We start from the raw sequence: 27,989 nt of genomic DNA on the forward strand, positions 1-27,989 counted from the left end.
CTAATGACTGCATTCTTTTCAGAGGGGAATACATAGACATGGAGAAGTGTCCGAAATGTGATTCCGAAAGATATCGAGTAGATCTCCACGGGACAAAAATTCCACAAAAGGTTTTGTGAAATTTTCCTCTGCTTCCTCGCATCAAGCATTTCTTCGAATGTAAGTCCATGGCCGCCCTAGCATCATGGCATGAGGAGAATAAATCTTCGGATGGTGTGCTACGAATTTTTGCAGATTATTTTACACTTTATTTTACCGATTGCCATTGAGGGATGTTTGTCTCTTGACATCCGTAACACAATCTACAAACTTGCAAAGCTGGTGCAATGGATCTCACAAAAGGAGATCAACGTAGACTCCATACCATTCGCCAAACTAAATGTTGCGGAGCTTGTGTGCATGTTTAAGAAACATTTTCCTACTACCATGCTAACCATTCAGGTGCATCTTCTTGTTCACATAGTTGATGAGGTGGAAATAGCTGGCACAGTTCATTCCAGATGGATGTTCTTCTTAGAACGTTTCATGAAAACGCTTAAGGGATATGTGCGTCAAAAGGCACGTCTGGAGGGTAGCATGGCAAAAGGTTGGTTGGTATCAGAGTCCCTAGTGTACATTGGAGAGTGGCTAGACGGATTTGATAAAGCCCGGGACACGCTATGGCGAACCATAGATGATGAGCGCATATCTGGGATTGTCATGTGCAATCTCGGTGTTGAGAAGAAGATGACGGAAGATCTAGAGGCTAAAATCAACCGATTTTGCATGCTTCACAATCCAGTGATGCAAAAGTGAATTTCACAATATGAGGATGCAAAGCAAGAGCGACAGAGGGCACGAATCGAGTGGAGACGGGGAAGACGACCACCGATGCACTATCCGATGAACCGCCACTCATAATCTTTGTTCGTTGTAGTATAAGTCATACACAGCAGCATGGTGTAAAGGTCGACATTTTAGGGTGGAACGGATCGACAAAAAGCGTTTTACTCAAGATTGTGGAATCATGGTAAAATTTGAACAGTCTAGTCGACGACGTTCCTCTGATGCAAATCCTGTGGTGGCGGAACTCACTTACTTCGGCACACTACAAGAGATTTTGAGGATCGATTACAGAGGATTTTTTGTCGACTTGTTCGACGTGCAATGGTTCAAGATAATCATGGAGGGTCGCAACGCTACTGTGCGTAGAGGAGAGTCTGGTTTTCTTGAGGTGGATTCTACTAAGAAATGGACTGACCTAAGAGACACTTTCGTACTACCCGAGCATTGTGAACAAGTAAGTATGTAAATAGTTAACATCCCCCTTTTACAAGTTATGTGCTTGAAAGCTCTCATGTAAGTTATGTGGCTCTGGCAGGTAATATTTCATCCTACAAAGTCTACATCAAACTGGTGGTACGTCATAGAGGTAGCCCCTCGTAGTGCAAGGACGTATGAAGGCTACCATGTGCCAATCACAACGGCGTCAATGGAGAAGAGCAGAGAAGATGCTCAATCAGAAGCCGCTGCGGTGGTGCCAGACGAGCATCAAGATGCTACTACTCTATATGGGGTGCATGCAGAGGAGCTACAAAATGAAACAGCGGATATGTGTTTAAACGGAGAGCTCTATATAGATATAGGAAGTTATGCTGAGTTATGCGAGGATGAGAGAGAGATCTCTTAAAGCCACAAATATTGTATTTGAACAATTTTGCTCCGTGTTGTAAAAGCTCTGGCTCTCTAAGTACCTTCCATGGTGTATAACGCTCTTTTCTACTCGTGCTCACATCTTTTGATTGAAAATTCTGAGTTTTCGACTTGCCTCTTCTATCACTGAATTCATTGCGTCATTGTATTTATATGCGTCATTACGTCATTGTATTTAATGATCTTTGCGTCATTGTCTACTCTATTCATTCAATATTAAGTTTAAATATTCATGTGTTTAATGCAGGTATGGATGATGAGGAGTTTCTTTCTTCTTTGTCACCGCAGCAGAGACAGTGGTACGTGGAGCGTCATCGCTCTGGCGCATCATCGCGCGTTCCTACTCCATCCGCATCTCCCTCTCTTTCGGAGCATTCTGCGCGCTCCGAAGCTTCGGTGTCGACGAGACGATCTTCACACTCGTACCGGCGCTCTAGTGGTGGCGGTGGCGGTTGTTGTGGGGATTCCACCGCCGATGCCTCCACACCGCCTTGTGTTCGACGAGGCTCTTTACCCTCCCCTTCTTTGCCCGCCCCCACACCAGCCACAGCATCGCCATCTACGTCAGGTTTTGCGCGGCTGACTGTTCCTAGAAGCTACACACCTCTACCTACTCCGCAAGGAGCCACCCCACTCGACACTCCTCGCTTCGGGGCCCAGACGCCAGTGGAGACACCTGACGTTCGTACCCCCATCGACACGCCGCTAGAGACCCCTGCCGGGACACCCAGGTTCACGCGTCACCGGCCAGAGGGCTTGCCTTACTCCGTCGACTTCAGCGGCGGCATCATCATGGATGATGATGGCAAGGGTGATCTCGCGCATGTGTGGTCTTTGCTCTCAGCTGTTTAGACACTACATACTAAACAAATGGAGTGAAATACCAAGTGATTTAAAAGACAGAGTCATCAGCATACTTCATGATGAGTTTCCCGTTCCAACACGGGATCAGCGCTTCAATGAAGACCTGATGAAGATTCGAATGCGCGAATACTGCAAACACAAGCGTTCCGAAGTGCAAAAAGCAATCAAGCATGGGTGGAACAGGCCAGATTGGCTGGCCAAAGAAGATTGGAAGAATGCGAAGAAAGCAGCGCGCGAGAATCCCGACAAGTGGAAGCAACAAAAGGATGCAGCCAGAGCGCGAGTAGAGGCAGGGAGCTTGCACCACTTGGGGAGCGGTGGATGGGCATCATTTGAGGCGATTTTGTAAGTGTTTTCGCATTGCTCTTTATGTTCAATAGTTTAGGGTTTATGAGTTTTTTAATTCTAACATAATGAAATCTTTGTATGTTTTGACAGTGGTCGATGACAGGACGTGATCCCACACCGTACGAGCGCGAGTACGCAGGCAGGAAGGGCTTAAACGCCCTGATGGACATTCTCAGTTCTCGCGGCGGCATGGTTAGTATTAGGGTTTACTCTTTTCTATTTTTTGTATTGTTTTATAAATGTTGTTATATGTTTATACTTACTGAAAGCTGTCTTATTGTCTTTTTTTGCAGAATCCGACAGATACGCCGCTTGGACGCGATGAGACGTCTGACTAGACGACGTCAGTTTAGCCGTAGCTAGATAGCATTAGTTTAGGGTTTCTCATAGCTTATGTATCATGAGACGGATTTTATACGTCTTTTTGAACCATGTATATTATTACATTTGTCACCGCAGTTCATTTTGCCAATCAATTCTTTATGCCTATGATGTTGTACAATTGTCATTATTACATTTTCCAATCAATTCATTTTGCCTATGATGTGTACAATTGTCAATTTTATGCTTGTCAATTTTGCAAACAATGCGTCTTGTGGGTGACTATTTTGGTCTATTATCTACCCTTGCACTTTTTTTAAAAAGTGAATCAAGTACAATATGGTTGATGGGTGGCAGGGCATTCAATGCCCTGTCACCAAAAAAAAAATCTCTCGGGCGTCGCTATTTATGGCTCTGTAGCGTCGCTATGAGCGTCGCTATAGACTTCTGTGTAAACGTCGCTATAACCGTCGCTATGAGCGTCTCTATATAGCAACGCTTATAGAGACGCATATAGCAACGCTCTCGTAGCGACGCTATTAGCGACGGTTTTAGCGACGCCGGGGGTTATAAAAACCCAGTGTATTTCCGTCGCTAACAGCGTCACAAGAGCACACAACCTCTTGTAGTGTAAGAAAGAGCCCAAGGAATGCAGCCCGACAGGTCTCCCCCACAAAGACCCGACATTCTCCCACGAAGGTATGTCACCTCTCTCTGTGTTGTGTACAGCGGACCTGTGTGTAGTAGAGTACTGAGGTGTGGATACATTGAGTAATGAGTATGGATTTATTCCTTTCAGAGACAGAAGTTACAGCCTCCTCCCAAAATCAGCCGCTTTGTTCACCCCAAGGATGTGGAGGTGCCATTAAAGGCATTCTGCACGACAAAGGAGGATTTTCACAGGGAATATGGGTTATGTCTTGAGGGGAAAGATGTTAGGAAGTTGACAGATGTAGATGTGCCCATATCCGACTGGATGAAAGTTTTCACGTGTCTTCTAGTGAAGGAGAAAAAAGTGCCGATAAAAACAGCAAGGCCGGATCACTACAAGGCACTCTACCAGCTCTACAAGCAGGTGTACCAATCCAAACCACCAAACTATCTGCTAGGAGTCAAGTTTGCACGCGGATATGTTTATTTCGTATGTACAGGTCCGGTAAAGTGGGCTGAGTTTGCATTTGAGGTGGTGAAGAATGTGACCAATGAAGGTCACTTAGATAGGAAAAGAGAACAATGGAAGTTAGAGACTTCCCAAGTATCCACAGGTACCCCAACTGGTTCTGCCGTCTTCTTAGTACATACCCCATCCAGAAGTACACCAGTCGGAAGTGGACTTTTTGCGACCACTCAGTCTGCCTTTAGTGTTGAAGTATCCACTTCCTTGCAAGAACTTCTTGTTGAGGTTAGAAAATCTCATGACAATGTATCAGCCGAGTGTCAGAAGGCTAAGGATTCAGTGGTCAAATCTGTTGCTGATGTGCACCGTTGCGAGGGTGCCGTTGACACCATCCAAATGCACTTCCCTGATGATTCCAATGTACCAACAGGCTTGCTTGACAGCCTCCAAGAAAAATTTGACCAAGCAAAAGCCACCCTACAGCAGGCATAGGTATGCTTTTAACTCCATCTGATTGTAGTATAATACATGCAAAGTACCATACGGTATGATTTTTCATACTGGTAGGATTATATCATATTGGTAAGGGTAGGTGACAGTACCGGTAGGATTATACCCTACCGGTATGATTACATCCTACCGGTATGATTATATCCTACCGGTAGGATGTTATCTTACCGGTAGGATTTAGGAGATAATCCTACCAGTATGGTTACATCCGACCGGTATGGTTACATCCGACCAGTATGGTTAGATCCAACCGGTATGATAAAATCCAACCGGTTTGATGTTATGCTTCCGGTATACTGTTATCCTACCGGTATGATGTTATACTATCCAGTATAATAACATTATACCGGTGGGATAACATCATACCAGCAGGATGTAATCATACCGGTATGATAACATCATTATACTAATTTTCAAGCATTCATACTGATTTTATACCTGTTTGACATTGTCTGATAACAGAGGTCTCTTGCCTATAGGAAGAATTTTCCAAATGCTTGGACCGTGAGGAAACCTTTGGTCTCTATGTCACGTTTGTGACAGGAATGATTAGTCAACCAATGCTACCTGAAACCATAGTCTTGCCTGCACGAGTAACAGCTCATGGACATAGTGTTGTTCTCATTGATGTGTGCAATGCTTGTGGTGTAAGAATTCATGATCACAATCGCTCAAGCCATGTTGTTCTATTGCCTTGTTCACATGCATACCATGCATTCTGCTATGCTCACCTGGCTGAGAAAGGAAAGTGCATGCTTAAGGATTGCCTCGGAGTTATTTCTGCAGAAGATCAATCCCTTCTAAAGAAGAAACCAGTTGAACCATGCCCAAAAACAGGTGAGAAAATTGTTTCAATGGGTAATCAGGTGGTTGATTTTTGTCTTCTCTGATGTTTTTTTAGAGTCAAGCTGCTTCAGAACTACTTCCGGTAAAGACACAGGGAACGATGCAGTGACGCCTGCATACAAGACACCTATGGAGGTATTGCTTGATGAAAATGTCCTTGGTAATGCTGAGAAACCTGTTTTGGAAACAAAAGAAGAAGAACAAAACTTTGAGGTAAAGGAGCAGAGTATGACTGGTGCTGAAGAGAAAACCCAGAATGAGGAAGACGATGTGTTGCTAGACAGCGTGTGGGTGACAAGATCAAAGACCCCGAGAAAACGAGGCCAACGTGGCAAGAGTAAGTTTTTTCATTGATTATGGCTCTAATAAGTGATCTCTTGCTGCACAGCTTTCTAAAGCTGATGGTCGTGTAGATGTCAGGCTGGAGGGAAGTCCCGAGGAGACCCTTGCTCAGCATATAAGAAAGGAAAAAAGAAAAAAAATCGAGAAGTCTGGAGATGAAAATCCTGAAATGGAGCAAAAAAGGAAGGAAGAGGAAGAGACCCAGGGGTAGCCAGAAGAGAAGATGGACATAGAAGACACTAAGGAGATGCAGAATACTGGCACAAGTTCTGACCCTAAACCCAAAGCCTGCAAAAGATTATAGGTTGCCCCCCCATGTTTCTTTTTATGTAACCACTTCTGAAATTAATATAACTTTCTTTCCCATTCGACATCTCTTTCATCTTGTGCCTAATTTTTGAACATTGTGTGTTTTTATTGTATGATTTCAATCTATAGATATGTCCTAATTGCATATTTAAATTTGAGTCTTGTGTAATTTTGCATCTGCAGATATGTTTTCAGTTTAAGAATGGTGCCTTGCAGATAGGTTCAGGGCTGACATTCGTGCAATATGGAATTGCGTGTTGTCTCCTGCAGTGCTCGTGTTTCCTCTATGGTATAGACTAATTAAAAGAATCCCACTGATATGGCCAAGGCCACCACCTCCGTTGAGCGTCCAGCGTAGGGTTCTCATTTTGGACCCTAATGGATTACTGCTCAAGAAATTTGATGGAAAATATGGTGAAGAATTGCCCCACTGGCCATAAATGCGGTATGTTGTTGAAGGGGATACACAGTTTTGGGTAAGGCCCGATGTAGAAGTGTTTCTGAATTTTTGTTTCAGTTGGTTCGAAGTGTGGATATGGAGCTGCTGCGAGTTTGAGAAGCTCAAACGCACGCTAGTGACAGTGTTTCCTGACCACCACAAAAGATTCAATAGAGTGGTAAGTCAGGCGCAGTGCACAAAGGCCCCTTTTAAATTGGGCGCGACAGATAAACCAGTGTTCCACAAGAATCTCGAAAATTTTCCTGACCTACCACCTGACACACTTATCGTTGATGATTCTTGATATGAGCTAATGTTTAATCAATTGGGGTCATTTCTTGTTTTTCCCAAGCTAGAAAAGCAGTCTAAAGAAGTGCGCGCCTGTTTTCTGTCAACCACTGTCATAAACTGGCTGGCACATTGGTTATACTCTAAGGACAGAATTGAGTATACAAAGAGGACTGTAATTTGTGCAGACGGACAACCTGACGACACCTATGTGCGTCGTTTTTATTGGAAATGGCGGATTGACTTTTTCAAGAAGAAAGGAACAGATTTTTTATATAAAAAGAAAGCTTCATAAAGTCTGTGAAGTGGGCGACTTTTGTCGATGTATTTTTTTGTCGATGGATGTAAATGGAGAATTACTCAGCCAAAAGGCTCAATCAATGTAGTAGAATTCATGTATAATACATTTACAAGCAAATGGAGAATTACTCAGCCAAAAGGCTCAATCAATGTAACAGAATTCATGTATAATACATTTACAAGCAAGTTGCACGGAAATACGTTGTATTCTATATTTGAAGTATATTGCAAATAAAAGGAGACAGTGAGAGAGAGTGTCTGATAACGGTATTATACTGGGCATGACTGGTATGATACTGAGAAATGAGAGAGAGAGAGAGAGAGAGAGAGAGAGAGAGAAAGAGAGAGACTCACATACAAATAAGTGATATGTATGATGCCGGTATGATTCTTTCAAGTGACTGGTATGATACTGTGAAGTGACCGGTATGATATTGAGAAGTGACACGAGAGAGAGAGAGAGAGAGAGAGAGAGAGAGAGAGAGAGAGAGAGAGAGAGAGAGAGAGAGAGAGAGAGAGAGAGAGAGAGAGTCTTATACTGAGAAGTGACTGGTATGATACCGGTATGATACTGTGAAGTGACTAATATGATACAGGTATGATATGGAGGAGTGACCGGTATGATACTGAGGAGTGACAGAGAGAGGGAGAGGGACTCGTATGATACCGGTATGATACTGTGGAGTGACCAGTATGATACTGAGACGTTACACACACACACACACACACACACACACACACACACAGAGGAACTTGTATAATACCGGTATCATACCAGTCACTCCTCAGGATCATACCGGTATGATACTGAGAAATGACTGGTATGATGTTTAGAAATGACAGAGAGAGAGAGAGAGAGAGAGAGAGAGAGAGAGAGAGAGAGAGAGAGAGAGAGAGAGGGAATGTATGATATGGGTATGATACTGGGAAATGACTGGTATGATACTGTATCATACCGGTATGATACTGGGAATTGATTGGTATGATACCGGTATGATACTGAGAAATGATTGGTATGATACAGAAATGATACTGAGAAGTGACAAAGAGAGAGAGAGAGAGAGAGAGAGAGAGAGAGAGAGAGAGAGAGAGAGAGAGAGAGTTCAGTTTACAGTAATAGGCATATATACACAAAATTATGCATTATGCATTTCTTAAGATGGTTACAGCTCAAAAGGCATACTATTGTAGATAGACTCACTGACATCAAGTGATATTGTATATAGTTTTGAGTTGATGGGATGGGGTATCATGGGGATTTTGATTGCCCGAACAAGATGTGAATATATGAACACCTCTGGCTTTTTGTCCAAAAGCTCGTAGGTCTGCTCATTTATCATACGATAATAAAACCCTTTGATAGCATAGGATCCTTGCCCAATGATATTGCCCCATTCATCTTCAGCGTCTGAATGAAACTCTTGAATAGCTGCAGTGCATTTCACTATATAGAAATCCACTTTTTCTTCATTGTCATTTGGTGCGGGAACATCAAAATTATCACCAACAATAAGAGCTTGACTGAGGGTGTCATAGTGTCCTTCATATGCTGCATCCTCATTTATTTCGTTGTCATTGTCTTCCCCTTCTTCTGTAGGCTCCAAAATAAGGTATGTCCAAAAAGGAACGTGTGACTTGCTCACACATCTCCTCCACTTTTCCTGTTTACATGCACTACAGAAACAAGACAATGAACGTGTTCTCAAAGCAGTTGTATCATGCTCTGAATATGCAGAAACAGAGTGCATTGAGCGGGTATTTTTTAAGCCTTCACATCCCAATTTTTTCCCCTTTCGACATCTCCCAATTCAATCACCCAAAAAATCTTGCTTACATAACAGGCCTGGGATGCATAGGTAGCTGTAGCACCATCTGACAAGGTCCGTCTCAATAATGCCACAACATCTGTAGCACAGTCTATCTTTGGGCAGTTTGGCTGCAATTGGTATTGAGTTAAAGACCTTTTTATCACTGCTCCCGCACCATCGTGTTCTCCCTTACCATGTCCGGATCCAAAAAAGTTCCAAGACATTTTCCATCCCGTAAAAACACTGTATCTACAATTTATTCAATGGATAGAAGAAGATTAATTAATATACTCTTGGCACGATAAAATTACCAAAAAAAACACATATTATAATATTACTGATGTTAGACAAGCATTTTATTACAACTTTAATGCCACTATGATAGGTCTCTATATTAAAACCACCTTCAGATAATGTTTGTTAGAACATGGTATACCTGGCAAGGAAATAGAATGGTCTTCTTGCTTTGAATTGTGAAGTTGCTCCATCAGACCATACCCAATGACGTTTTATATTTAGACCAAATTGCTTTAGCCATTCCGCATGTTTCAGAAAACAGTGTTGAACAAAATGTGTGTCATGTTGCTTGTCATCTGAAATGAAGAAGTGAATTTTCTTGTGGATGTCACCTGCATAATATAAAAATCAGAAATTATTGAAGGCTTAATACAAACGAAATAATACTGATCTAGGGTGATGTCGTTACCTGCAATTCGGAAATATGTTATGTGCACAAAAATAGTTACTTGATTTGAATACCAGTGCATGGACTGAATCTCATTTTGTTCTTTGAAACTATAATTTTCAGCAAAGTCAACAACTGACACAACAACATCTTCTGGAAAGCTTTGTATACATTCCTTATATTGTTCTGCTTGCCATCTATACACAAAATTATGCATTATGTATTTCTTAAGATGGTCTTTCAACATGACTGAGAGATCCTGGCATGATATTTCCTTATGCGACAAGACTTTCTTTTTCTTCTTCAGACCGTCATGCGCAGTTCCTACTTCTAGGTCCTCAAAAATATTCACCACAAACTTTTTAGCAATAAATGCAGCCTCTGCAGCACAAAAGTCTAACTTATCCGGGCCACACCTTTTACATTGACCACTCAATCAGGCAAGGGCATGGAAGGTGGACGTATCTGATTTAGGACACAGTATAGAGTCCAATAAGGCTGTTACACTCTTGATAGGGTTTTTTGGTGCCTTGCATCCACCATTGTCTTTGCATATGTTGCATTGACAATGGCAAGCTTTTCCATGCAGACCGAATACAGAACTTCGCATGTGATTTATGGCATCCTTTAGGAAGGACATTTGAACATGTGAAATGCAGCAGCAAGTATATCGGTCTGTCAATTTCCGCACAAAATATGGCTTCATGTACTCAAACGCCCGCTGCCTTATTACAATTTCAGGGTATTGTTCTTTGAAGTTGAGAAAGAGCTCCACCTACAATGAAAGACATATATGGTTAAAGAAAACTGCAGGTTTTGAGGAAAACTGTTACATTACTATAAACCAGTATTTTTATTTCAAACCACTATGTTTTTTCACTTAATTGGTTAGGTAAACCAGTATATATGAACACATGTCCTTGGTACGTACCAGTGGTATATAAGTGTCAACCAGTGCAAATGTTCTTACTACTGATGTAAACCAGTCTTTTCATTTATAACCGGTATGTTATTTACTTAACCAGTACAAGTGAGCACTTAACCACGATGTATACCAGTGATAAATAAGTGTTAAAAAGAATGAACACATGCCATTGGTACGTACCAATGGTATATAAGTGTCAACCAGTTCAAATGTTCTTACTGCTGATGTAAACCAGTTTTTTCATTTAAAACCGGTATGTTATTTACCTAACCAGTACATGTGAGCACTTACCCATGATGTGTACCAGTGAAAAATAAGGGTTAAAAAAATGAACATGTGTCCTTGGTACGTACCAGTGGTATATAAGTGTCAACCAGTTCAAATGTTCTGACTGCTGATGTAAACCAGTCTTTTCATTTAAAACCGGTATGTTATTTACCTAACCAGTACATGTGAGCACTGAACCACGATGTATACCAGTGAGAAATAAGTGTTAAAGAAAATGAACACATGTCATTGGTACGTACCAGTGGTATATAAGTGTCAACCAGTGCAAATGTTCTTACTGCTGATGTAACCCAGTCTTTTCATTTAAAACCGGTATGTTATTTACCTAACCAGTACATGTGAGCACTTACCCATGATGTGTACCAGTGAAAAATAAGGGTTAAAAAAATGAACACATGTCCTTGGTACGTTCCAGTGGTATATAAGTGTCAACCAGTGCAAATGTTCTTACTGCTGATGTAAACCAGTCTTTTCATTTAAAACCGGTATGTTATTTACCTAACCAATACAAGTGAGCACTTAACCACGATGTATACCAGTGAGAAATTAGTGTTAAAAGAAATTAACACATGTCCTTGGTACATACCAGTGGTATATAAGTGTCAACTTGTTCAAATATTCTTACTGCTGATGTAAACCAGTCTTTTCATTTAAAACCGCTATGTTATTTACTAACCAGTACATGTAAGCACTTAACCACGATGTATACCAGTAAGAAAAATGTGTTTAAAAAAATGAACACATGTCCTTGGTATGTTCCAGTGGTATATAAGTGTCAACCAGTTCAAATGTTCTGACTGCTAATGTAAACCAGTCTTTTCATTTAAAACCGGTATGTTATTTACCTAACCAGTACATGTGAGGACTTAATCACGATGTATACGAGTGAGAAATAAGTGTACAAAAAAATTTACTGGATATGTAAACCACTATTTTCCTTTCAAACAGATATGTTTTTTACCTATCTGACATGACAAACAGTACATGTGAACACTTGACGAGTACATGTGAACACTTAACCACTATGTATACCAATGAGAAATAGGTGTTAAAAGATTTTTACTGGTTATGTAAACCAGTTTTTTACCTAACCAGTTTATACATATCATACGCGTGTGAAAGTATGCGTCTGCAAACGTATGTTTCAACAAACATACGCGTATGATAAAAACTATGTTTCCATTTATATTCTCCTTCACATCCAATATTTATCTACTCTTAGTCTAGGACCAAATACAGATTCCCCTTATTTCCATTTATAACTTCCTTCATATCCGATTTCATATCTACTCTTATCAACCCATTTATAGAGAATATAGGTCATGAATGCAAATATTAGAAAACAAAAATGGATATAGTGAAGCAAGTTATTACCTCAGATTGTTCAAGAAGATGCACAGGATGTTTGACATATGAATTTCTTCCAATACGCTTTCTGCACACACCCTTCTTATTGGGTGAAACACGAGTGTTAGACATCCAAAAAGAGAAGATCAACTCTTTCTCATCAGGTGTTATGAAGCCACGATCCATGGGCTGTCGAGCACACAAAGAGATTGGCAAATTGCCATCACCTGCTGCCCTCAACCGATTCTTTGCAGCTATGAACTTCCTCTTGTGCAAATTTAGCAACTTAGATGCAGCTGAAACATTCACTTTTGAGGTAGATGTACACTCAACATTCATAAGCATTGTGGTGATGAACCTTTTAAGAAAGAGCTCCTGTCCACTCTTGGGTAATTTGATTGCATCTTCTATGTTGCGTATGGCTTCAACGAAGGTTGTTTGTGCCCTGGGCATTTCAAGGTCTCCAAGAGAAGGATGATTGACAAACTTGCACAAAATATCTGAGCGTGATGCAACATCGAGGGCCTTTGTACGCCGATTAAAGAGCATAACAAGGTCATTGCAAAGTCTTTGACGCTTTGCATCATCAGCACCATTTTGATCATTATCTTCCTCACGTGCTACCTGCTCAAGCTTGTTCTTAGCACGCTTCTCCCTCTTTCTCCTAGCATTATATTCCTTGACCGCATCAATAGCATACCTAGCACACAGTTCATAGTGAGGCTGAGAGCAGTCACATACAGTGTGAGAGATTGAGCGAGGTGATAGGCCTATAGAGAGCAAGAGCAGTATATGACAGCAATAGATGTGTGATAGGCCTACAAAGTAAAACAGCAATCTGTGCTCCTACACAGAGAGTTAGAGAGAGACAAGAAAACGAGAGAGCGGGAAGACAAAGAGCTGGCTGACGTGCATAGTTGAGAGCTATAGAGCCGTCTTCTATATTTGAAAAAGAGACGTGGAAATAGTAATGGTGTAAAGAGCTGGCTGACGTGCATAGTTAAGAGGTACAGAGCCGTCTTCTATATTTAACAAAAAGTTGTGGAAATTCTATATTTAATTAAAAATCTGTTCAAAAGAATATATCAAATTGAACTAATAGAGATGGTTTTATGTACCGGTTATAAAACCTCTGTCCGGGACAAGGTTTTTGGTCCACCTATTCATGCATCCACCCTATGGTCAAAAATTCAAAAAGTAGTGATTTAAGAACTCAAATCTCTAATTAAGGCTCACAAACGCGGAGTCACAAACCATAGCAAAACTGATAATTATGCTTACACTTGAATGAAAGAGCAAAGAGAGAGGAACACAATGCAAGTTTTGGAATTGAAATTGGATTACACAATCATTAGAAAAGTTGACTACAACTTGGAGTAGCTTAATAGCTTGACCATACGTTTTTAGAGCTCCTTGTTCTTCCAAAGATAAGCCTCCTTTCACATTAAAGTTATTGACCTTTATATCTAGGGATTTCTAAATGGTGAGTGACCGACTCACATGGATCTTTACAATCATCATGAAACAATTACATCTCACGAAATTGACCCGCTACTCTAGAATTAGGATTTATAGAAAGTATCACTACAATAGCTCAAAAAAATAATAGACTAAAAATGAAGTGTTCTACTATGTGTCTGACTAGGTGGGTGCCCGTTCAATCAATCCCCCCTTCCTAGCTCGTGTCATCCCTTGACACGACCATGTGCAGTCTTGTCATAGGATTATCTTCAACTATCGTCCCTTGACACAACCATGTGCAGTCTTGTCATAGGATGTCTTCGATCAGTTGTGTCTTCAAGATTGATCTTTAACTCTGTATGATTTGTGGTTGGTGATGCTCTCCCCTTTCTTGAGTGCTTTATATCTCCTGGGTTGTTGTTGATGCGTGTGTTGGAGTTTATTTATCGAGGAAATAATTATTGCCACATTCTCCTTTTGGTACCATTTTTGGCCTTGAAGATAGTTCTTATGTTGCTGAATTTTGTTGGAGATGGGCTTCTTTCGTTGATTTGTTGATGATCATTTTCTTTGGGACCATTGCAATGCGAGCCATTTGCAATATTTGACCAATTTTGTAGCTACTTCAGATTGTTGTTGATGACTTTCTACAGAATCCATTGCTTGTTTGTATGCCATTCTTCGACCCGCTATTGCTTGTTGAAGCTTTGGCGTTGTCCGTGAATGTAAGATTTGTGCTTTTCATAAGTATCTTGTGATCTGAGCTCTTGGTCCAAGTTGTTGTCAATTGATTTGGGTAGCCACTTCCTTATTGCTGATGTAGAATAATATCTACAAGAAGATGATGTGTTTCTAGGTTAGGTTTTAAAACCTAGATAAACATAGGAAAAAAACTTGGTGGAAAAAAAGTCCTTTGGTATACAATCTTATTGTAATTGAGCATTGTCATGCAAGGTGGTGCTTGGGTGAAACAAACAAAGAGTGTCTAATGCAAGTACCGATTATGGGACAGTCTATATGCATATGAGAAATTTGTCAAACAAAAGCATGCAGCATGGAAGAGGGATTTGATGGGTGCTTCGAGGAATAAATGTAGCACATGTGACATCAAAGGACGTCTCAATAGATTCCACGTTTCTAAGAAGGGATTTTGATGTAGAAGCTTATCCACTTATACCTCACTGTGCTTTTCTCCTTCTCCTTCACTGTGTCTTTTGGTTTTTCTCCTTCACTTCACAACACTTCATATACCTAGACTACTCTTATGCTCACCTATACTAGCATGAGCAAAAAAGTAATTATGCTCAACTCTTCCAGCTTGAGCAATACCTAGAGTAGCTAAGACGCTTAGACCACAAAGAATATTACTTGAATCTTTGGGACTAACGCCTTGGCTTAGTTGCCCAACTCTGACTATTATGCCATGTATTTTTAGTGGCGAATTGGACGTGCCTATTCAAGGCAAAAAACTCAATTCCATAAGTCTTGGAAATTTAGGTCTCTTTCATTGTTTGGTCTACGGATGCCACCATTTTGTTCATGAGTAGGTTGGCATTCTTCGGCTCCTCTTGACTTGCTTATCGTATGTTGATATTGCTTTGTGAAACAAGTCCGTTGCATGTTGTAGGGATTGATAGAGCCTTTGATTTATCTTCCATGTGAAGCGATTATTGATTTGTGTGAGTTGTTTGTGTTTGAGTTCCCACTAGCAATTTTGGAACCCACCTTGCCTTTGGTCCGTGTGTGACCGTCTTTTGCATTTTCTTCTTTTTCTTGATGTCTTGATGGACACTACACTTTGGTATCTATATTTGATTGTTTATGTTGTACAAGCCTTGCTTTTGTAGTTGTAATTGAGGTGTCCATCTAGAGATTGTATTACCCTCACTCGTGATTGACTTTTGTTTTCTTTTGGTTTTCCTTTTTTGGGGTGGAGCCCTCTGTTCCTTGAATGACCTTCATTGTTCCAGGTTGAGCTACAACTTTAGGTAACTATATTTGAGTGTTACCTTCGTAAAATACTTGTGCTTCAAGTAGCTTCATTAGAATCATCCAATGTTGCACCTGTTAGTGTTGGATAGCTTGGTTGAAGTCTGAATTTGACACCCATACTTGTCGCATTGCTTGTTGCTTTGCTCTTTTCTTTTGCCTCTTGTGGTTGTTCTTTCTTTTTCTTGAGTTGTCTGTCTTTCATTGATAGCTTGGCTTGCTCTTTGTAGAACTTATTTCTTGAGGTGAGTATATTGAGGTTGTTATTTAGGCTTTTAGGCCCAAACATTGGTGTTTCCTTGGAAGTATCCTTCAGCCGTGATTGAATCATTTGATGCTACCCACCCTGTCACCTTTTGTTGTTGAAGTTAATGAACCTGTGTGTGATGTATCCAAATAAGGTCTATGATTTGGATGTACTCTTTGCATACCAACACTTGGTTAACTCTCTTCGGCTTCTTCTGGAAGATTTTTTGCGATAGAAACTTTGGTTGATAAACTTTTTGCTCCGGTTTCTATTGCATTGTCAATGGTGTGTCTCTTGATGTAGAGGCTACGCGGGAAGTTTGATGGAGTCTTTTTGAAGGTAAAGTTGTCTTGGGAGGTTGATCTTCTTCAATATTTACCTTAGCTTTACCATTTTTGGTGATGGTTGATGATTTCTTCTCCGCATGGATTTGAGAAGCTTCATGGACTCTTACTGTTCTCGTTGTCGAAGCTTTTGGTTGTTGTCAAAAGAACATATTTCTCCAGATTTTTGTCAGGATCAGACTCTCTTTGATGTGATGGGAGTCAATTATTTGAAAAGTATCCTTGTATTCCCCATTATTCAACTTGAGTACAGCTTCTGCCACGCCAAAGCTAAGAATCAACATTTTTGAACTTGTATCTCCTCTAGCTCGGTGATTGGCGGCTTTCCCATCATTATCCACGTTCCATAAGACAAAAAATTCTTTATTGCTTTTGGATCTATCATAGCTCAAGAAATGATTTTAAGTCTTGTTTCCCCACATATGCTGAATTTGATCTTCGTAGAAGACAATCAATCTTCTTTCTTATCCTTGTTCTTCTCTTGATCTTGTGTTTGTTGAACATTTGACGTCGAACTTGGAAACTTTGATCTATCATCTTATTTCATTTGTGATTTTTCTGAAGTCAGCTTCTTTGAATTAGATTTTGTCGATTCTTCAGGTATGTCAATGATGACATATTCTTGTGGCTTCTCTGTTTCCTTCATTTGCACTTTGGGATCATGCTCCATGACGTAGCCATTTGTCTCACCTTTTCTGCTTTCACACTCACAAACCTCATTAGCTTCCTTCAACACCTTTATCATAAATAAGGGAGTCATGTCATAGCCAATTAAAAATTTATCTTCAACATCATTCCCTAATAATTTGTTTCTCCTAAAATCATGGTTTTCATCCTCATCAACGTGTGGAAGATCCTGCACAAAATCTTTGTGCATTATTTGTTTGCACTCACTTGCCAGTTTTGTTTCAGTAGCTTCATAGAGGTTTTCAATTTATTGGACCGCCAAAACGATTAAAAAGAGTCTTATATCTAGCCATCTTTGTCGCAAAATTAGGTGTTGGTCACCTCATTTACACAAACATCAAGAGTCGCTAGTATTTGATCCCATCTAAAGGGTTCAAATAACTCCTCTAGAAGTGGTTCCTTATGGTTCCTTAATGTAAGCTTCATCTTCTACTGAACGCTCTAGGATGCAATCTTCCTTTCTAAGACTTTCGCATTCAGATGCTCCGCACATCCAAATGTGCACTTTGCTTTGCAACCAAGCAGGTATCTCCTTTTCCTGTTCAATTGTCCAGTTTAATTCTTCCCCCGGGGTTCTCTACATCTCTATAACTATGATCTTTGACACTGATTTTCATAGTGACCTCTTTGTGTCTCAAGTAGATATAGTCATAGCCTCGGTCTTGTACCATTTTGAGTTGATGCATGAATGGTCTTCCCAATATAATATCAAAAGTGTTAGGTTTCATGGCCATGTGGCCGACCTCCCATCACTAACTGCTACTAACCCTAAGTGTACATCTATACACTTGTGTGAGTCATTAACACTAAGTACAATGTGTATTGTGTCTTAGTGCATAAGATAGAGAAGAAAGAAAGGGGACGCACAATGTGTGTTGGCTCTCCCCCTCCAACCTGTGTGTGTGGCTATGGTGGTGTGTGTGTGCGAGTGTGTGTGCGTATTCATCTTCCGCTTCCTCTATGCTCCCTGCTCCTCTCCTTCATTTGGTATCAGAGCTATTTCATTCTCGAAATTGCTTCCGTGCGCGCATACTTACAAGAGTGCAAACAAGGTTCTGACTGCGGCATCGGCAATTTCAGTATTTCGGGAGCGTCTCCACAGGTGTTTCCATAGCCATTACAGGTACCATTGTTGCAGTCTCTTCTTCCATCTACGAGAGCGCACGGATTTATTTGGGAGTGTGTAGCCTCTTTCGGAGTGGCCTCATGCACACACATAGAGTGGGAATTTGACGACATTGTCTTCTTCGACTACAGGTCCATTTATAGGTGTATGTACATGTACATCGAGTGGCTTGGTTAGTTTTCTTTGTGCTTCTCAGCCTCGATCGCGGCTTTGGCTATGGCATCGGCATCAACTCACAGGCTACAGGTTTCAGTGCTTGGGATATTTTGGTTCCAGTGGGAGCAATTTCTTATGCGTACATGCATATGTTGGCACTTTTGACAGAGTTTGAGCTCTTTTGAGAGCAGTTTGACTCCCTGTAGGGATATTTCTTTGCATGCACATGCTTTTGGTGCCTGTTTGAGTGTTGTGACAGACTTTTATGTCTTTGTGGATACTGCCATTGTACGCTTTTGTGGAGAATTCTTTTGGCTAGTACGACAGTCTCGGTCATTTTTGAGACTTGGTCTGGATGATAGCCATATCTGAGACTTGGCTATACGTTTTGCTGCATAACCTATGTTGTTGAGGGTTGATAGCGTGAGGTTTTCATTGAGCTAGGGTATACTCAAATGTGGAGATAACTTCGGTGATACAAGTAGCTGGAGCAACCCTTACAAGGCCTCGCCATAGGACATGTATAGAGTGGTATAGGTGCTTTTGAAGCCAAGTTGGCAGTCTATGGTCAGTTTGACAGTTTATGGACCTCAAGTGGTCTCTATACATTGTGCTTTTCAGAGGCATTTCCCTCTTTTATGCTTTGTGAGTGACATACTTGGTCATTTTGTCTCTTATTTTGATTAACATAGTCCCAAATACAAAGGAGACTCTGCCAAAATTTTCCCATAATCTTTTGGTAGTTTTGTCACCATGTCTACTAGCAAAGACCGTGACATTTATGACATAAAGAAGTTTGATGGCACTAATTTTCAGCTTTGGAAGAACCAAATGCATGATGTGCTTGTCCAAAAGAAGCAAAAGTTGCCTATTGCCTATGCGGCTAGAACTGAAGATATGCACATGCCTCGGTTTCAGTGGGAGGATCTTGATGATCTATGCACGTCCAGACTGCACCTTGGTGAGTCGGTGTACTTTTCAGTGTTAAAATGCGAGACTGCTCATGCTTTACGACAAAAATTATGCGACACTTACGAAAAAGATACGGCTAGCAATAAGGTTTTCCTTATGCGAAAACTTTTCAATCTTTGTATGAACGAGTCAACTAGCATTGCCAACCATATTAATGATTTTGATTCTCTTTTTGCCCAGACTCATGCACAGTGCATGACCATTGATGATGAGCTGAAAGCAATCTTTTTTTGCTTTATTCGTTGCCACCCTCTTGGGATATCTTTTGCACAGCTGCTAGTAACTCTGCTCCTAATGGTACGCTAAAATACGATGATGTTACTACTGCACTTTTGTCAGAGGAGATGCGTCAGAAAACCATGACTAGCTCGCATTATGGAGAAGCTCATTATGTTGCAAAGGGATGATAAGCAATGTAAGGGCCGTTCGTCGCAATGTGAGTCCAAGAAAGAGGGCAATAGAGATGCATCAAAGGGTAGATCAGAGTCTCATGGTCACCGCAATGTTCAATGCCATTATTGTGATAAGTTTGGTCACATAAAGAAGGATTGTTATGCTTGGAAGCGTGACAAATAGAAGGGCAAAGGTAAAAGCAAAGATCATGATGATAAAGTGGAGAAACCAAAGAGTTCGGTTAAGATTGAAGAACTGAACATAGTTCAGGATGACAGTGATGCGCAAGAAATTAATATGTTGACTGAAAATAATGAATTCTTTTATGATGCACATAAAACTCTATCTTTGCAGAGTTCTATGCCAGATGAACTCCTTGTTAGTGGTGAAGTATCCCATACATGGATTCTTGATTCGGGTGCTTCATTGCATGTCACACCTCATAGGCATTGGTTTACTACATATGAGGAAACCATTGGCTCTGTTACACTTGGTGACAGTTACTCTTGTGACATTGTTGGAGTATGTGATATTGCCATGGTTATGGAAAATGGGGTGAAGTTTATCATCCATAATGTGCATCATGTTCCAGCCTTGACACGCAATCTAATTTCAATTGGACGTCTTGATGACTTGGGTTACAAAGTCACTTTTCATCAGCAGTCTTAGCGTGTTGCGAAGGGTCATTTTATTATAGCCCATGGTTCTAAAGTTGGTTCACTTTATCCTCTTTATACATCTGATAAAAACAGTGTTCTTTCTGTAACCAAGCTGCCAACCGTTGCTTTGTGGCATAACCGTTCAGGACATATGTCAAAGAAGGAAATGGAGACACACTCTCATTTGGGCTACTTACCGTCTTTGCCATTTTTTTATTTTCCCTTTTGTGAGCACTGTCAATATGGAAAGCAGACACAAACACATCGTACACATTATTTTGACGAAGAAAGAAAACCCTTAGAGCTTGTGCACAGTGATTTATGTGGACCTATGCATTCTAAATCCCATGGTGGTGCGTCCTATTATGTTACATTCATTGACGATGCAGCACGGCATGTTTGGGTCTACGCCATGAAATCTAAAGATGAGACCTTTTCTTGCTTCAAGAATTTCTTATCTAGTGGTGAAACTCAGTTTGAACATAAGTTGAAAGATTTGCGCTTAGACAATGGTGGAGAATATGTCTCCAAAGAGTTATCAGACTTCTATTCAAGTAGCGGAATTAAGCGTGAGTTTACAACTCCTTATACCCCTACACAAAATGGTGTTGTAGAATTAATGAATAGGACCATCCAATATCGGATTATGTCTATGCTATCACATGCTAATTTACTGCAAGCGTTTTTGCCTGAAGCATTATACACAGCCGTGTGCTTGATCAATAGATCACCACATGTTTCATTACAGTTTCATGTACCTTTGGAGTTATGGTCAGGACATAAATTGTCTTATGAAAAACTCCGCACATTTGGTTGTGAAGCTTATGCACATGTACCCAAGGAGTTGCATGATAAGCTAGATCCTAAGTCCAGGAAATACATCTTCATTGGCTATGATGTATATTGTCAATTTGACTATCATTTATGGGATCCAGAAAGTTGATCAATGATCTGTAGCAGTGATGTTGTCTTTAATGAGATTAAGATGCATAGACAACCAGTGAAAGAGGTTGAATTCTAAAAAGCGAAATTTTTTAATGTATCACCTGCTATCTAGACAGCTCTTGAGTCACTTACTACACATGCTAGTACGAGTTTTGATCAGCCGTGGAGATCTCAAAGAGTCTCACATCCGCCAGAACGTTTTGTTCCAAGCGTGGATTTTGTTTTGTTGACCGATAGTGGTGAGCCTTGTTTTTACAAAGAGGCTATGCTAGCAAACGATAAGGTTTAGTGGGAACATGCTATGAAGAGGGAACTATCCAATTTTACAAAGAAAAAAACATGGAAACTTGTTTCGTTGCCAAAAGTTAGGAAAGCATTGCCTTGTAAATGGGTTTACAAGAAGAAGATTGACAATTACAAAGCTCATTTAGTGGCCAAAGGTTTTAAGCAAGAATATGGTGTCGATTTTTAGGAAATCTTTTCTCGAGTGGTCAAGATGACCACACTGAGAATGTTGCTTGCTTTGGTTGCCACTGAAGATATGGATCTTGATCAAATGGATGTCATTACAACTTTCTTACATGGTGATCTCGAGGAAGAGATTTATATGCAGCAACCTGAAGGGTTTGTGCTAAAGGGCAAGGAACATTTGGTATGTAAGCTTCTGAAAAGTCTCTATGGCGTGAAGAAATCATCCAGACAAAGGTATCAAGAGTTTGATTCATTTATGCGTTCCCTAGTCTATAAGCGCAATAACGAGGATCCATGTCTTTACATGAAAAGGCAATCCAAAGGACAACTTATTATGATTATCCTTTATGTAGATGACATGCTTATTGCTCGTTATTCCAAGAACGATATTGCTGACTTAAAACCAAGCTGAAAAGCCAATTTGACATGAAAGATTTGGGTGAAGCCAATCACATTTTGGGTATGTGCATTACTCGTGACCGTAAGAAGATGTTTTTGTACCTTTCTCAAAAAGAGTATGTGCACAAGGATCTTGATCGTTTCAACATGTAGAAGGGGAGGCTTTGAGTACTCCATTGCATGCATATTTGAAACTTAGCAAGAACAACCGTCCCAAATCTGCTAAGAAAAATGTTGCAATGGCTAAGGTTCCTTATGATTCAGTTTGTGGTAGTCATGTATGCCATGGTGGTTACAAGACTTAACATTGAACATGCCGTGGGAGTTGTCAACAGATTTATGTCTAGCCCTGGTAAAAAGAATTGGGATGCTGTCAAGTTGATTCTCAAATACTTGAGTGGCACTATAGATAGACATTTATGCTATGGTCGTGGAGAGTCATCCATTCAGGTATTTGTAGATAGTGATTATGCAGGTTGTGTTGATAGTCGTAAATCAACAACAGGTTGGATTCACACATTTGTTGGTTCTGCTATTTCTTGGAGATCTGTTCTTCAAGAATGTACATCCATTTCTACCACAGAGGCAGAGTATGTTGCATTGAGTGATGCATGCAAAGAAGCTATTTGGCTTGCTCGCCTAGTGAAAGATCTTAGATTGGAGCAGTGTACACCAATTCTTCATTGTGATAGTCAGAGTGCTATTGCCTTGGCTAAAAATCCAGTGTTTCATTCCATAACGAAACACATTGATGTGCATTATCACTTTAGTCGTGAATGCCTGGCAAACAAGAGCCTTGATTTAGTAAAGATTCCTACATCAAAGAACACAGCAGATGCACTCACTAAAAGTCTCTCTAGCCATCAGTTTCAGCACTGTTGTGAGTTGATGGGCATTGGGTGAAGAGTGGTTCTCTTCCATTCTTGTGGTCTCCCACATTGGCCATCAAGTGGGAGAATGTTAGGTTTAATGGCCATGTGGCCGACCGCCCATCGCTAATTGCTACTAACCCTAAGTGTACAGCTATACACTTGTGTGAGCCACTAACACTAAGTACAATATGTATTGTGCCTTAGTGCATAAGATAGAGAAGAAATAAAGGGGGCACATAGTGTGTGTTGGCTCTCCCCCTCCAACCTCTGTGTGTGTGGCTATGGTGGTCGGTGTGTGAGTGTGTGTGCATATTCATCTTCCGCTTCCTCTGTGCTCTCGGCTCCTCTCCTTCACAAAGTTGATGCTCTTGTCAAAATTCATTATGGAGAAGGTGTGCTCATACACAATTGCACACGAGGATACAATGATTTGTTCTAACATTCCTATCGGTCTCTCCATGTATCCATCCGCTAATTGCAGTTTCATTCGAGTTTTCCTAAGAGTAGGCTTTTCCCATTTTTCCCACATCCCCTTGGTTGCAATGGAAATTCTTGCCCCACTATCTGATATCGCAACCTTCTTTACTCCCTTGTACTCCACATGTAAGGTCATGTTTACTTCCTCTCCCTCACAGTAGTCTCCCACCTTATTTACTGGTACAGGTTCTGCTTTAGATTGTTTTGGCATTTGGTTATCTAGTAGTTTTAAAGAAATGATTTGTTGGGGAACCATCGGCCCTATTTTCTCCAAATTTTCTCCCACCTCTTCCAAAAGATGAGGTCTTATCTGTAGTAACTCGGATAGAGTTAGTGTGCAATGTATAAGAGACGACATCAACTCATGAAGAATCTTATTTTCCGTCATCTTGGAATCAAATTTCCATTGAGATGGTACTCTCCTAATTTTTTATCTTGTTTCATGGTCCCCAATGAATGAAGGTAAGGTTTTTAGAGTTTGATGTCTTCCAATATCTATGTCCCTGCATCACCGTATAGTGATTGGATATCGTCGGGGTAGAACTTGTGGTCTAGATTTTCAGTGATAGGGGCTGACTCAAGGGTTGCACTTACGTCTTTTTTGCTTCTCATATCCTCCCACATAGCCTAATGGCCATGGTTCTTCTACTTACGGAATAGGGATCACTACTTGTGAGCCCACCCCATCTGTGGTATTGGCTACTTCCCTTGTATCTAAAGGTACCTCAACTTTTGGCTCTTCCTAGTCTCTATTTATAACACTTTGGTTCTCCATTTCTTGGATTCTTTTGCGGATTAGCACCTCCATTTTGGAAGCATCTAGAACATGTGGTTCCATAAGATCTTGGGCCGCCTAGATAAGCTTCTTGCACATTTTCAACCTCTCTTTTCCATACCCTAGATGAAGATACGTCAGCTGTCTATGCTCTTAGGTCTGATTGCGTTTTAGCCTAGATTGATAGGCTTGCAATATTGCATCTAAGTGCTCATTCACTTTCTCCACCAAGATTGAACCACCCGAGTCAGTCTTCGGATCTTCACATCTTGTTTTTCTTATTCTCTTGCTCTATCTAAGAAGTTCTTTGGTTTGGTGTCCTCGTGCCCAAATGTCACCCCCACATTCATAGCATGGTCCTACTTGTTGCATTGTTGGTGGTGTTGTTGCTAGTTGTTCTGGTCTAGTGAGGATGGTCTTTGGATCATACTCTTGATTGGCTATGAACACGAGCTTGTTCTCATCCATGGAGGAGTACTGATTTCTCATAGGTTGTGGCATATGTGTTTCTTGAATGTAGTTGACTAACACTCTACCATCATTTAGATGAACACGTTTTTGTCCTAGGATTCACTGTGGTTTATGTTGAGGGTTACCCCATGTGGTGGGATGATGCCCTTCAAAAGTCTCACATCTCCTCAATTGAGGTTGTTGTACATTCAGGTTCTGATTATAGCCTTGGTTTATTCTTATAATCACCTCCTCAACCACTTGATCAAGGATCGGTTGTGTAGGAGTTTGAACATCTTGTTTTTTTGCGGATTTTCTCTTTGGAGATAGTGCACTACTAGTCGCATTGTCTACGTCAAAAGTCGCCTCTCTATGGGCCTTGCAATTGTCAATTAGATATAGAGCTTCTCTGTGACTTGCTCAAACGTTGTGCATCATTTCAAATGTAGGTCCTTTTTGAGAGTTTCATTCCTCAATCCCTCTATGAAGAGAATTGATAGCCTCTCATCTTATGATAGCTCTCTCACAGGACATCTCTCTTTGTACTGTTTGAAGGGAAGCAAAGCTTTCTTCACTTTCTTGTTCTCTTTCTTGTTCAAAGCGTAGATCTGTGACACCGTGTTATGCTTGGTTCCCCCTTTTAAGAACTCCTTTTACAAATTCATGTAAGAGTTGTGCTATGTTTGGAAAATCATCTCTGTTCAATGGTTGGAACCACATCAAAGCCGTTCCTTCCAATGTAAACCCAAATCCCCCGTATTGAGTATGGAATTATGTAATATGTTCAGCTCTCAAAACTTGTTTGAAGAGTGAGACATGAGCATATGGATCCCCTAAACCATTGTACTTTGTCTTGACACATTGGGCCACTTGAGATGTTCTTAGTCGTTGTGGTATAGTCACCAATCTAACCAATTTGTAGTCTCTTGGAAAGACATCTCTCATTCTCTCCACTTGTTTTGGAGAAAATCTCGATGGAATCCTCTCTAATATGTGCTCTGGCATCATTTTTGGCTGAAAGTAAGTAGAGATTGGAGTACCCTTGTATGTGTATTGTTCCAAGTCAATTGGATTGACAAGTTTGTACTCACATCCATACTTATCTACCATCAAAACTTGCACTCCATGGGCATCTATATATGTTAATGCATAGAGATTCTTCTGGAATGCAATTCTCCAGCATATGGTTCTACACACTTGTTGAAGATATATGGATCTTCGTTGTGAACCTATACAAGCCCTCATGAGCATAATCTGTAAGCACTCTCATGGACTCATTGGTTTTGATGAATCTCACGTTTGGTTTGTTGATCAGAGGATGCCTCTCCTCTATGTATTCTCCCAATCTCACTGGTGTCGGCATTGCAACGTTTCTTGCATTTTTCATGTCTTTGGTTGAAAGTAAGTAGAGATTGGAGTACCCTTGTATGTGTATTGTTCCAAGTCAAGTGGATTGACAAGTTTGTACTCACATCCATACTTATCTACCATCAAAACTTGCACTCCATGGGCATCTATATATGTTAATACATAGAGATTCTTCTGGAATGCAACTCTCCAGCCTATGGTTCTACACGGACTCATTGGTTTTGATGAATCTCACGTTTGGTTTGTTGATCAGAGTATGCCTCTCCTCTATGTATTCTCCCAATCTCACTGGTGTCGGCATTACAACGTTTCTTGCATTTTTCATGTCTTTGAGTGGAGTAGAAAACTATGGTGTTTAATGATTTGTCATGGTTAAGGCTCACTCAAAACTCTCAAGGTTGTCCTTGACAAGCCCACTTTGGCTTAGTGCAACTTATCCCTTTTTGCCCCTGGTCAGGTCTCTTAAAAGTTAGGTCTTTGTGGTCCTTTGGTCTTTTCAAACTGGTCTTGGGGTACCCTAAAATTTTGGAATTAAGAAACTTAGGAAAATAGGTGTGTCCTATTTTCCACAAACTTTCTTCCTGGCTATACTTGACTCAATTTTGAGTTGTGTATCAAAAGTTAGAGCAATTTTAGTGAACTACACTTAAAACAACACTCAAAAGAGTTTCAAGACCAAGAGCCAAGATGTTTGGCTTGCATCTTAGTCTCCAAAATGTATTTCAAGCTCAAACTTGAGATTTGAGATGTTCTCAAGTATGTCTATAAGATCATCAACTCAGATACCCTCACTATGTAGAGGTACATGGATCGTGATCCATGATCCCCTTGTCAGATTTTCACTTGAAATTTTAATATTATGTAGACAAGGTCATATGCAGGCTCTATACCAATTTTCATCAAATTCTGAGGCTGGGGGACATGATCGTGATCCATGTTCAACCACATCTGAACTTGATCTCTTGGAATCTTGTTGCACTCTATGTCCACAAGTTAAATCTCAAATCTTTTTGGATTTGGACTTGTTTTGACAAGTCATGTACAATGATATTGTACATACTTCTATGGGGAAAGTACCTTTTGAGGTTAAAGAAGGAAGATCCAAAAGTCCCTTACTACTTAAAGTACATGGGAAGATCTTCACTGTTGATGAATATAGCCGAGAATCACAAGAATCTTTTCCAAAGATTAAAGAGGTTATATCCATCTCAAAGAAAAGTCAAAAAGGACTACTACTAATAAGCATAGAGGAGCCTTATCTTTTAAGAAACATGATTGGGTCTTGTTAAAGTTTCTCAAGGCTCGTCCAAGGCATACTACGGGCAAGAATCCTATGGGCCACCAAGAGTATTATGCTAACCTAGCAAAAAGATACTATGTTCCTTTTTAAATTCTTAAGCCAATCAATAAGATGGCTTATCAATTAAAGTTGCCCCAACCATTGGCTCATGCACCATGTTTTCCATGAGAGCCTATGTAGGCCTTACAAACGAGTGCCATCAAAAGAAGCAATAGCTGCAGACCCTTCAAAAATCGGAGATCAAGTAATTCAATCTGAGTCCATCCTATGACATGAAGACAAGGTATTAAGAAACGGTAAGATTATCTGAGGGTATCTTATTAAGTTAAAGAATTGTCCTTTTATAGATGCTAAATGGATGCAAGGAACCTATCTTAAGGATACTATGAAGACTATGATTTCAAGAGAGAGGTTATGTCATAAAATATAATATCTAACTTTACCAAATGATTTTCTCATATTAAACTGA

Source organism: Adiantum capillus-veneris, chromosome 18 (assembly GCF_014529385.1).
Source record: "Adiantum capillus-veneris isolate H3 chromosome 18, ASM1452938v2, whole genome shotgun sequence".
NCBI lineage: Eukaryota > Viridiplantae > Streptophyta > Polypodiopsida > Polypodiales > Pteridaceae > Adiantum > Adiantum capillus-veneris.